The sequence below is a fragment of the Anas acuta genome, chromosome Z (genome assembly GCF_963932015.1).
Source record: "Anas acuta chromosome Z, bAnaAcu1.1, whole genome shotgun sequence".
Classification (NCBI taxonomy): domain Eukaryota; kingdom Metazoa; phylum Chordata; class Aves; order Anseriformes; family Anatidae; genus Anas; species Anas acuta.
The window spans coordinates 64,871,528-64,884,324 of NC_089017.1; the positions used below are offsets into that span (position 1 = coordinate 64,871,528).

General features: G+C 36.1%; 1 protein-coding gene across 3 annotated transcripts in view; it reads left to right on the plus strand.

Moving 5' to 3' along the window:
• The window catches only part of LINGO2 (leucine rich repeat and Ig domain containing 2), a 565,290-nt gene that overhangs the window by 54,252 nt on the left and 498,241 nt on the right, over nt 1-12,797 (plus strand). The window lies entirely within an intron of this gene.

Here is a 12,797-nt window from a genome sequence, read left to right on the forward strand (position 1 = left end):
TCTAGAGTTTCTGTATAGTATCTATGGTTTCTTCTTTGAAGCTAATTTATTTTTCTGATCTTGGAGTCAGTCTGGCTGTTCACCCTAGTAAGTGTTACTGCACTTTCTTGGAAGTGTAAAATTCCCTTTATTTGACCATGTCTCATGTCCTGTGCTTACCTGTTGACTCATTCATTCCTTTTCCACCAAGGTGTAAAATCCTTTTCCCAGATTTCAGTGACTGTGGATGTAGTTTGATGACATGCATCAACAATTTAGAGGGTAGCTGCCTCCAAAAATCTTACCTTTGGCTGTCAAAATGGGCAGATTCAGGGCAGTGAGTAAGGAGGAGATTGACTCTGCCTGATCCCCTGTCAGGATGAGCAGTGTTCTGGCAGCATAGCTTCTGTGGCAGCATTGCTTGCTGTGGGTAGTAGTGTTGGCAGTGTGGTGAAGCAGGATGCTGCCAGGTGTAAAGGGCAGAAAGGGCAAAGGTAAAAAAATAAAATCCATGTAATAGCAAGTATACCATATGTCTATTTCTATGTTCTTTTTTAAATCAAATGCTCAATGTGCTTGTTTCAGTGTGTTTCTTAAGACCAAACTCTTATTTTGAATAAGATGAGCATACACAGTGTATTACGTGTTCTCATTCTGAAACTGAGAACTTCGTGGTTTTAGGGATGACAACAAGGAAAATCGTTTTCTTTTAAAGAGACCATACTTGAAAATTAGTGATGAATATTTGCAACAAATTTTTAAATTTGCAAAGCTTTGTTGTTATTCTTTCACTGTACAGGTAACTTTTTACCCAGGTTGTACACTACTTTTAACTTTCTGTTGCTGAGGGAACGGTAAAATGTGTGTAGGTGTTAGACATCTTCAGCAGTGAAGCAAATGTTACAGTAGTAACTTACATCCTCTCTAGAATGATAATCGGTGCCATTATCCGAGTGTAAGAAAACTGAAATTTATGTAGCTGTATTGTACATCATGGATGTCAGGGTTTAAATGATACCTGTCCTGGGCTATCTAAGCAGTCATTTAAACTTGAGACAAATTAAGTTTGATGTACTCATTTCAAAACATACCTGCTTCAGTGTATTGAGTAGGAGGAATATTATCCACCGGACTCAAAATTTCTATTTATGGTGGTTTGTCATTTCCCTCACTAATCGATAAGTCATACAGGCAAATTATTTGTGTAATGGACTATCGATGCTCAGATTAAAAAAAAAATAAGGGGGTGGGGGAAATGCTGAAGCAGTGTCAGTATAAAACAAACCCTGTTGGTTATTATCTGTTAAAAAACTGTCCTTCCCTATCTCTGCACTTCTTATATTGTACTTTATATTTTGAAGGAGTGATTGAAGAAGCTAGGCATCCTTCTTTAGCAAAACCCTGAACTCCTGGGTCCTCGTCTATGTTTGGAGCCATGTATAACGCATGAGAGAGCTGGGTACATAAAAATGCCTGTGGCTTATTGCAAGTTGCACTCTCCTGTCATGTGGGAGTGGGCTGGTCTGTCTTCCTGCCAGACGGATTTCCTGTACCTGAAGAATATATATTACAATTAATTAAATTATGATTACACAGCGATGTCTAAAATGGACTTTATTCATTAGAATCAATAAGCTCAACCTATCTTTCCTCATAATCCACACTAAGACCCTATATTAGTAGTTATATTTTTTTAAAGCACCATGTACTAATCACCATTTGGATACTATTTTTTTTGTTTTTTTGTTTTTTTTTTTTTTTTCTCTATACAAAGTTAATATAGTCATTATGGATCTAATTTGGCAACATTTGTTTTTCCTTGGGTATAGATTACTATTAAATGGCACAGAAATGGGGACAGGAATTATTCTTTTTCCTTTGATACAAATGCAGCAAAATACTGTTTTCTTCATAGGCTCCGAGTGTGTTTGAGTTGCACGTAGGCATAAACCTTTCTACTGGAAGCCATGAGTGTTTTAGGTGTGGGGCCAGCAGTATCAGGGCTCCCCACAGCAGGTGGGTGGGGCAGGGCCTGGCAGCCAAGACCTGTCCCTCTGATGATGGCCCAGCCAGCAGTTGAGCAAACGGAGACATCTCTGGCCCAGGCACCTCCCTGGAGATGGGGATGGACTGTCCTTAGCCATAGCAGTCAAATCCTGCCAGGTGGGAACAGCCTCAGAGCCCATGTGTTAGTTTCCTCCTCACTCCATCAAGGAAATCAAGAAGTATGTTTAAAACACACAAGAGCTTTTGGTTCTCACTGAAATATTGCAGACCATGGACAACAAAGTTAATGCCTCCTCTGAACTCTCATATTTGTGTTTTGACAGATGACAAAGCATTTGAGTAAGAAGGGAGTCATGAATTCCTACTATCTCCAAATTTAGCTATTCTGTTCTTAAATGCTGACATGTCAATGAGCCAGTGATTGCTGAATCACATTTCTAAACATGAAAACTTCATGGAAGGAAACACTACTAAGATCTTGAGATAGAGAAGAAAATTTTTAATATAATTTGATCTTTACAATGTTTATATGTGTGTAAAAAAAAGAGAGATACATTCACAGTGGTGCACCAACATGGCATGCTGTGTTCCTTAAGAAGCTATGATATTTAGGTGACTTTCCACAGGTAGAGAAAACTGTCTGAGAACACATCAATGCTCTTGTATTTTTAACCAAGTTAGCCTGTTAGCATGAAGCTAAGGTAGCTTTTTTTATATTGCAAAATCTGTGGTGTTTTGAAAGGATAAAATTTGGTTTCCAACTCTTTCCTTAGTAAGGCCATGGAAGATTTCCATGCCTAGTGTTTATTTGTTTTCACAGAACCACAGAACCTTTAGTAACTTAGTATCTTTGAAGTCTAGACTCTTCGGTCTGTATATTGAGCAGTTATTGATAGTATGTGCATATAGTGCTGACACCTATGCCAGACATGATCTTGTCTTTTTTTTTTTTTTTTTTTTTTTTTTTTGCTCTGGGAACCCAACTGACAACAGAAACATGAAGTTGTACTTTAATAGTGTCTTTTTTGTGTGATTTTGAAAATCTAGTCCGTAACTTTGAAAAGACAATCCAACATTAATTTCTATCTGAATTATACACACACATATGTACATGCACACACAAATTAGAAACATTTTTTTTTCTCATAAGGATATTACTATTGAGATAATATACATAATGGCAATGTTTATATGCCCAACAGGCAGTAAACTATATCGTACAGCATCGTGAAACAATAAGCAACTCACAGCTCTTATGATCTGACCCTTGTTGAGGTCTGTTAAAGGAGTACTCCAAGGAATACAGCTTCAAAGATAAAAGGTCTCATAAGATACTTGGAGCTGTGTGAAACCATTCGCTCACAAGGATGAAGCATGTGAATGTCACTTGTTGCCTAATTCATCCTAATTAAAAGTCTTATTAAATATTAATCAAGATTACAACTTCATAACGAGAATAACAATTTGGTAACATTACAAAGTGACTTCTCCTTTCATAAGAGAGCCCTTTTTTGAAGTCTTTCTAAAGCCTGCATATGAGAAATGAAAGTATGATCTGATGAAATTTTCATTGATTGGCCAGTGCCTCATCTTGCATCTTCATTTCTCGGATATTTCTTGCAATCTGATTTACATCTATAGGAAACTCTTTGTAGGCATTTGGCTTGATTTCTAAGTAGCATAGTTATTTTAATTTATTTATTTGCAATTTGGCATAATCACATATGTAAACGCAATGATATATTTTAGTTGTTCTTATTTTCTTTAGTTAAATTGACAGCAATATTTTATATATATATATATATATATAAAAATATATATATGCATATATATATATATATATATGCATATGCATATATATATAGATAATTACTGTTCTTCATCCTGAGCTGAGAAGATGAAAGCACTGAATCACACCTGTTTTTGGCAGTCTTATGAAAAGATACACATATGTACTTCTCAATAAATATATGTGCCATTTGTTCATCTCGGGTCAGGAAATCTTTACATTTGTACTTACAGCTTGAAAATTATGTGCCTTTTTTCTCTTCTTAGAGACTTCCCTTTCTTAGTCACTCCCCTTAAATGTAATTTAGTCATAAGGAACAATAAGAATCTAAGTGTTGAAAAGAGTTTGAGTAACATGACATATACTATCTTGACTTTCATCGTGGTCTTTATCAACATAAGGTTTCCAATAATCACATCTTCTTGTTCTGCCTTAGGTACAAACTAGTATCAAAAAGAGCATTAACAAACCAGTTATTGTGTATTATAGCTCTAGTTCTTGATCCATGGAGTGTATACTGTTAAGATCTGTGATTCAGTCCTCAGAACAGTTGACTCTGCCCGTATATATTACTGTTAATATTTTGCACGAACAGGTGAACATACAAATTCTTTCACACTATTCATACTAACTTCAATTTGTTTCTCTTTGGATACAATTTCATTAGCAAAAATAGTATATAGTCATTTTTATGTCACCTGTTTTCTCTTTCATATGGAAAATGTTTTTGCATTACACTTTCTTGCCTTACACATTCATGGAAATAAGAAGTCACCTCCCCCTACATGATCAAACATGATTCCTTGCACTTGCAGAGGAGTTCAAGAATGAATTTCACATTTACTGGATGGATTTTCCCTTACACCTCTTGGATATTTTGAAAGTTTTCCAGGAGTCTTTTTTTTCATAATCTGTATAGTTGCTGGCATAGGCATTAACAGTATGTAGCATGTTTCACTTTTACGAACTGATAGCAAGTGGATGCCACTCGTTAGGTTGAGTTTGCGAGAGGTAAGACAGATAAATAAAACAACAGCAAAAGAACAGCTAATTGAAGTCACAAATGTAGAGACTATTACAAAGGCAGAATCACTACACAGTATGGGAAATCAGATTCCAGAAACTGGAAGTCAGATTCCAGAAATGATATGGGATATCATTCTGCAAGCTTCCTACTTCAAACTTGGTTTTGGAGGTCATCTATTGTAATGGCAGTGGTATTTAAATCACCATAGAATCATAAGAACCATTAAGGTTGGAAAAGACCTGCAAGATCATCAGGTCTTCAAGACCACCACTTTCCTGGCAGCCCATTCCAATGCCTCACCACTCATTCTGAGAAGAAATGTCTCCTAATTTCTAACCTAAACCTCCCCTGGTGCAATTTGAGGTAGTGGAAGTGTTTCTTTTCTTATGTGGGTATTTTAGTTATATTTAACACTTGGCTGCCATGTCTGAATGGTATAAAGACAGCCATTACACCAAAGAACAACAATTTTTGTAACTTTAAGTTCAAAGTCAAGATATATAATATTTTCATTAATATGAAAATAAAACCAGACATTTTATGCTAAGAACACATAGATGAAAATAAGGTTGTATATTTTATTAAAAAAAAAAAACCCTTTGTGATAGTTTAGTAAAGCACAGTATTCTTTTCAGATATGATATCACAGTCTGTGATTTGTATCTTTAATACTAAGAAAGAAATCTGTAGGAGACAGATAAACATGTGAAGACTCTGCAGATGTAAAACTGGGAGAGAATATAACAATGAGTTGCCAATTATATGCCCTTTGTATGGAAGTTGTTCATGTATCTCTATGCTTTTCTGGTAACTTCCAATTGTGCATTAGGTTCAAATAGCTACTAAGTATTAGAGACAATGTCTCTGATTAAGAGAATATTTGTATTCAAAAGGAAAAAAAAATAGGTTGAATTCTGCAAAAATGAATTGATTTACTGAAGTACTTTCAAATGAGAAAATTTTGATTCTATCTAGTTCACCTAGGATATGCTCAGCTAGTTAGAAGAGTTGGAGAAGATGAACAAGTGACCTTACTATAAAAACTGATAATAAATCAAAGTTCAGAAATTAAGCCTGCAACCTTTTGGCATGCTGAACTGATCCAATAAAGTCAGAATTAAGGAAAAAAAAAGTTTTAAATTCTGTCGTTGCACGTGGTCATTGAAAGCAATAGGACTGACTGAAATGTATAGATATACCTGTAGCAGCTAATAGTATTGGTCATTATTCTACATTTGAAAGCACTATGTTGTTGTATTGTACTTTAACATATAAGCTGCCACTGATCATAAGCAATATCTGACATTCAAAGGTGTTAGCACAGATCCTATGAAGAGTTGCCTCTCCCCTATCTCCCCCCACCAAAAAAAAAAAAAAAGTATTGGTTTTCATAACAAAGCTGTTATCACTTCTGATATTGCTGGGTATGGAATGAGTTCAGAAGCTGAACAGCAGTTACTTTCACTTCTGATGAAAGCATGTTTGCAGAATAGAGGACACATACCTGTGTAGCTGAGAAAATTTTAAAACCTCTTCCTAAGACCATGATTCCAAAAGAGACGAATCCTGAAGCGCAGCATCTCTCTTGGTTCCACCTGCCGTGCCACTAGCATTACCCTGTACATTAACCTATTACTTCCTGAGGTATGGATGCTGTCTGCCTGTATATAGAAGAATGCCAAGTAAAATTTTCAGTGACAGTCAGAACCTTCATAGAAGAACTAAAGAACTAACACTTCTTCCTTTGAGATGCTGTCATTTCTGTCATTGTTTATTTATGAAAAAAAAAAAGGTGGCAGATGAAAGCATGGTATCTTCCACCCATACAGTTTTGAATATTAGAAGATTATGATACTCACTTCTGCAAAATGTATAAATATAATTCTGCTCCCTGAACAGACGGGGTTGTTTCGACCTCATAGACATGACCTCATAGATGAAAATCCTCAGTAGATTTGAACAGTGTTAAATTCATCCAGTGTTCCTATAATGTGCTGGTTTTGACTGGGACTGAGTAAAGCAGCTCATGTAGTTCTGTGTTTTCAATTTGTGACCACACCAGTGCTGATAACACACTGATGTTTCAGCTGTGGCAGAGCAGTGCTCACACAGTGCCAAGTTTTTTTCTACTTCTCGTGGTGCCCTACCAGCAAGGTACCTGGGAGTGCACAGCTGGCCCAAATGGGCCAAAAGGATGTCCCTTACCACATGGCATCACATGCGACAATAAAACTGAGGGAAAGAAGGAGGAAAGGGGGGACATTTGGAGACATGGCATTTATCTTCCCAGGAGCCATTCCAGATGATGGCCTCTGCTCTCCTGGAAATGGTTGAACATCTGCCTGCCAGTGGGAAGCAGTGAATGGATTCCTTGGTTGCTCTGCTGGTACGCACAGCTTCTGCTTGAGCTGTCTTCTGCTTCAGCTCAAGCTTCTGCTTGAGCTGTCATCTCAACGCAGGAGTTTTTACACTGATACATTTCTGACCTGTCCAGCTGGGAGGGAAGCAGACAGGGAGTGGCTTCGTGGGGCTGATCTGCCAGTCAGTGTTAATGTGTGACTGTGGGTACCTATTTAAGATTTGTGAGGATTGACCTTAGCTGGCTGCCAAACCTCAACCTAGTTGCTGTCTCATGCTATCTCCTCGACAGGACAAAGGGAGGAAATAAGAAGAAAAAGTCAGGGGTTGAGATGAAGACAGGGAGATCACTTACCAATTACAGTTATAGGCATGACAGACTTGACTTGAGGAAACTTTATTTTTTAACTGGCAATTAAAATAGATGTGGAAAGGTGGAAACAAAGACAAAGTTGATACACCTTCCCCTGCACCCCTTCTCCCAGGTTCAACTCAACTCCTTCATTCCCAACTCCTCTGCCTCCCCCAGCAGCACTGGGGGATGTGGTAGTTGCAGTCAGTCCATAACAGTTTCTGGCTGTCGCTACTTTCACCTCATGTTTTTTCCTGCTCTGCCATGGGATCCATCTCACAGGCTGCAGTACTTAAGAAAATATCCACCTGCTCCAGCATGGGGTTTCCCATGGTCTGCAGGGTGCATAGCCACTCCACCATCTCTCCGTGGGCTGCAGGGGGTCTCCTCTCTGGTGCCTGGAGCACCTCTGACCCATCCTTCTTCTCCGACCTTGGTGCTTTTACTGCTGTTTCTCCTACTTTTTTTTTTTTTTTCTTCTCAATCCTTTCTGCCTTTTTAGACTTCAAAAAAAAACAACTGTTAAGGATACCAGTAATATTTAGGCATTGAAACCAAACATATTTTAATTAACTGTTAGTCTTTATTAAAATAACAGGAAAAGTTAATGTTAAATAAAAATACGTTTGCTGGCCTGGAAAGCCATGTTTCAAAATGTTATTATGCAGTGCTGCTCAGATAAGAAAAAGCTAGAATTATTTGCTATTGGGAAAAAAATAATGATTAAATGATGAGTTTGAAATGTGGAGTCACATTCTCAAATGTGGTAGGTTCACATTTCTGTGCTGACAAGATAACTTGTATACTTAATCTCTGTTCTTCAACTGATTCTTTTACATCCAGAATGATGCTATAGAATTATCTGGAGTTGTACCAGTGAAAATGAAAAAAACATTTTTCTGAAGATACACAGAATAAATTCCCTGCTGCTTTACTACTGTGAGATGACAAATTTGACGTATTCTGTGATTTCTCAGCACTCCGGTCTTCCTCTGTGGCAATTTAGCACTCACCAGTTCTCTGTTTTGAGAGCCGTGAACATACCGGTTTGTCCCTTTCAAAGAACATGTTCAATCATGAACATATTTAACTTTATACCAGTATAAACTGCATAGTCTTTCTCCAACTTAAAAAAAAAAAAAAAGGGCAATGATATATGCTACTCCAGACCTTTTTACTTGATTATCCTTGACACTTGTGTGGTTGAGAAAAATGGTTTTAGAAGAAACAGAAGGAAAAGATAGTCAAATTTACATTTTAATCTGCTTTCAGTGGTACTTCTGCATTTTTTTATTATCCTGTCCAAAAAGCAGATAAGTTGCACTAATCTGGAAGATGAATCAGTTATGATTCTTGGCAAAAATTACTGACATTTTAAGACACAAAATTCCCACAGGGCATGCAAAATTTTCTCTAATGATCATGTGTAATAATCATAACTTCAATTCTAAGAGTCTATCTGCCAGAATATCCTTTATCTATCTAAAGAATATCTGTCTAAATATAATATCTATCTAAAGAATAAGTAATATAGATCCTGTATCTATATAATATACACATAATATATTTTGAAATGTTACTGAAGGTACGCTATCTTTTAACTTATGGCTGAGGTTTTAAGTTTTAGTGTTTATTTTGATTCTGGTATCGATGCTGTCTTCAACAGCTGCTAATAGCTAGGTTTTCCAAGAGGAAAAAAAAAAAAAAAAGTGCAGGCTTTGTACAGAACATATGTTTTACTTTTTAGAATTGTAGATGTATCTTCAAATATATCAGAAGAACTTTTATAATAACTCAGGTAATATGCCAAATCAGTAGTAACTAGAGATGCTCAAAAAGTTTCCGTTTAACTTTATTTTGTTTATGATGGAAACCTTAAGCTTTCATTTACTACTAAAATTAGCCTCCAAGTCATCCTAAAATAATCTTCAAAAGAAAGATATCTATCAAAAAAGTTGACTTGGTGTGACAATGGAACATCTGGAAACTGGGAAGTTTAAACATTATAGATATTTTCCTGTGCTTTGCAGTTCAGATGTTCATTTCCTTAAGTGAATGAGATTCTGCACATGAATAAATTGGAGAGAGTCCAATGCATGGATAATGGATCTAGGGTATTACACTACTGACAGGATAATCAAAAGAACTTAGTTCTCTAGTATTAAAAAAGAAAGAGGTAGTATGTCAGGTTTTTGTTTTTTTTTTTTTCTTTATTCAAGGAAAAAGGTAGCTTATAATTTGTGAAGTAACTTGCATTGGACTACTGTTCTTTAACCACTGCTGTGAGCTTTAGAATAAGAATGTATGGCATTAGAAAATGCACTTACCTGCATTACCTGATGGCTGAACATTGCTTAGAGAGATTCTGGTCCAACCTGAAAAAATACCTTTTTGAATTATATTACATATAAAGCTGATACTGCTTTGAGGTAGAGGACAAGACAAAATGTCTTCCAGAAATCCTTTCTAAGTGACTCTGATTAATGCTTATTCATGAGGTACTTCAACACACTAACAAAAAACAAGTTGGGGTGAAGTGGGGATGAACAGGGAGAATGAAATACTTGAATTATGGTACTGGGAAACTGCAAATGTGGTATATCTTCCGATGGCATTGATTATGTCAACACTTCCATTTCCCCTACAGAAAAAGAGAACCTGGGCTTGGACTTTTTAAAGTGTTTTTCTTACAAGTGCATGATTAAAGTATATGCGTTTTGTATTTTCTAATTCACTCTAGCAATAAAATAAAATAAAGAATAAAGAACATTTCTGTGAATTCAAACGTGATTCCCCCCCAAAAAATTTTTGAAAAAATCTGGCTAAGGTGTTGCTAAAAATCAAAGCTTTAATGAAAGGAATAACTGGGTGTATTTACTTAAAGGTGTTTTCTCAGAAAGGTCCAAACAGCATTAGGGGCTGCCTTCCAACAGCCAAGAGCATTTGTGTGCACATGACAGGGTAGTCCGGGAGCAGACAGAATGCTGTAGTGTTGCATCATCCTTTTCTCCACACTTCACAGCTGACGTTTCAGATCAGATGGAACATGAACACTATCATCTTCAATTAGAGTGAAATTACTAACACTCCGGCACAAATCATGGCAAATATATTGAGGAGAAAATACATTGCTACCATTATTTTTTTTTTATGTTTTCTTTTCGTATATAAACAGAATAGAATCCAGAAAATCTTCACTTCCTTCTGGCATTAGCATTTATTACTGTGGTTTGAATCTATCATGATTCAGTGAGTAACTTATGATCATCCACAGAAAATTCATTGACTGTAAAAGATTGGAGACAGTTTTCTGCATAATGAATAATTTGTTCTTCTTAGTGCAAGGACACAATGTATTTTGCATTCAGTACAAAAGTAGGTTAGAGTCCTGTCTTTACTAGGCAGAAATGCACAGGGCAGAATACAGCAAGCATGAAGGTCCAAAAATCCACAGTGGTATATGTTATGGCAGTTTGTGCTAATCATACTGATTGTGGCATACAAGTTATTTTCTGTAGATATGTTTACGAATGAAAGGGAAGTTGGGGACACATCAAAGAGTTAGACAAAGCTTTTTTTTTTTTTTTTTTTTTTAATTGGTCTGCTTCTGGAACAGAGGCACAGAAGAAAAATCAGTTTCCAGAGCACCTTATTGATACTCATAATTGTGAGAATAGTGTATCACAAATGCTGCATTGAATTGGAAGATGCATAACAAAGGAAAGGACTAGAAATTTCTCTTATGCTATACCTTGATGAAGTAATGTCTTAAATCCTCCATTCTGTTTACACAGGTACTGTGCGTAGATGTGATACTGTCCTGTTACTCAGGGACTCTTTTGGTTATTCCTTGTGTGGAATATTCTTTGTTGGATAATATTTTCCTTATTTCTGGTTCAGGATTAACAGATTTCTCTCCACTAAATGAGGTGTCCTAATAACAGCTCATAAACAAGAAAATGTTGAACAACAGTGAAGGATAAAATAAAGGAGGGAAGTGTAAATGTATTAATTTCTCAGCATATAGTTTTAGTTTGTGGTGAGATTTTCATAGTTCTATTGCTAACTTTGTTAGTAGCTGGATGTGTAGGGCAATTCAGACTGATACAGTTCTGAATGAGTCAACTTTGCAGAGCTTGTGTTTATACATAAGTGGAACTGTAAATTAGGTAGTCTTCTCTTTTTTGATGACATTTAATTTCTATTTCTCAGATAGTTGTATCCATGATTTTATCATGTTGACTAGGTATATTCTAAGGTAATTGACTAAAATAGCTTAACAAAGTTCACAAACATTTATTTGATGAAGATATGGGCAGGAGACAGCAGCGTCCTTTTTTGGAGAGTTTCTGTGGAGGGATTTCTAGAACTCTGCTGTTCTTTCAGCATTGTTTTCTGCAAATGATATACGTTCAGTACACAGCACATATTTTTTAAAGAAAGTAATAGGAAATATTTTTTGCAAACTATGAGAATGCCAATGTAATCCTCCTATAATGACTAATATTTTTTTTGGTGTAGGATGCCTAGCTACTAAAGGCAAAATTGGCCTTCACTTTCTCCCATCCCTAAAGTTTCTCCATTCTCTTGGGAAACAGCATGAGCTGAGTAACAAACAGAACAAATGTGCACTCTTCTGATATATTTCATCAAGTGTTTTCAAATTATGATGCCTGAATAAACTTATTAACTTATTTATTGCAGTCTCCTATTACTTGTCAGGTCGAGGACTGCTGTTTAGATTATGATCACCCATTTATAGGTATGAAAGAAGCTGCTTTCAAGTGTGTGCCTAGTGTTCAGTGCATCTTGAACATAATAGCAATTTCTTTAGCAACTGGAAGCACCGGACCCGTTTGCCACTGGTTTCAAGGACAGAGAAATTATTGACATAGGGATGTCTTCCTCTGTGTTTAATATAAGAGATTATGACTGTTAGTACTTCTTAAAATGCCTTTTAGCAGTCAGTAGAACTTCACTGAAGACCTGTTAACACAGGTAGCAGCTAATCACCTAATTATATGAATAGCTACTGTTCTCCTTTAATGCTTTCCAGAGACGTTTTCTATAAAACTATTAAAAGTTCACAAAACCTTATTAACAAGAAGATATTGTGGTGTTAATAGTAGAGAAGACATTTGGTTTTAACAGTTTGATAGGAGTGTGAAGAGTTGGTTATAGAAACTTACCTTTATAGATACCTACTTGACTTAAGACAAAAAGTGTGCATATAAATGTAATATGTCTGTATGTATTTCAATTCCCTGTGTAACTTGTTAGAACTA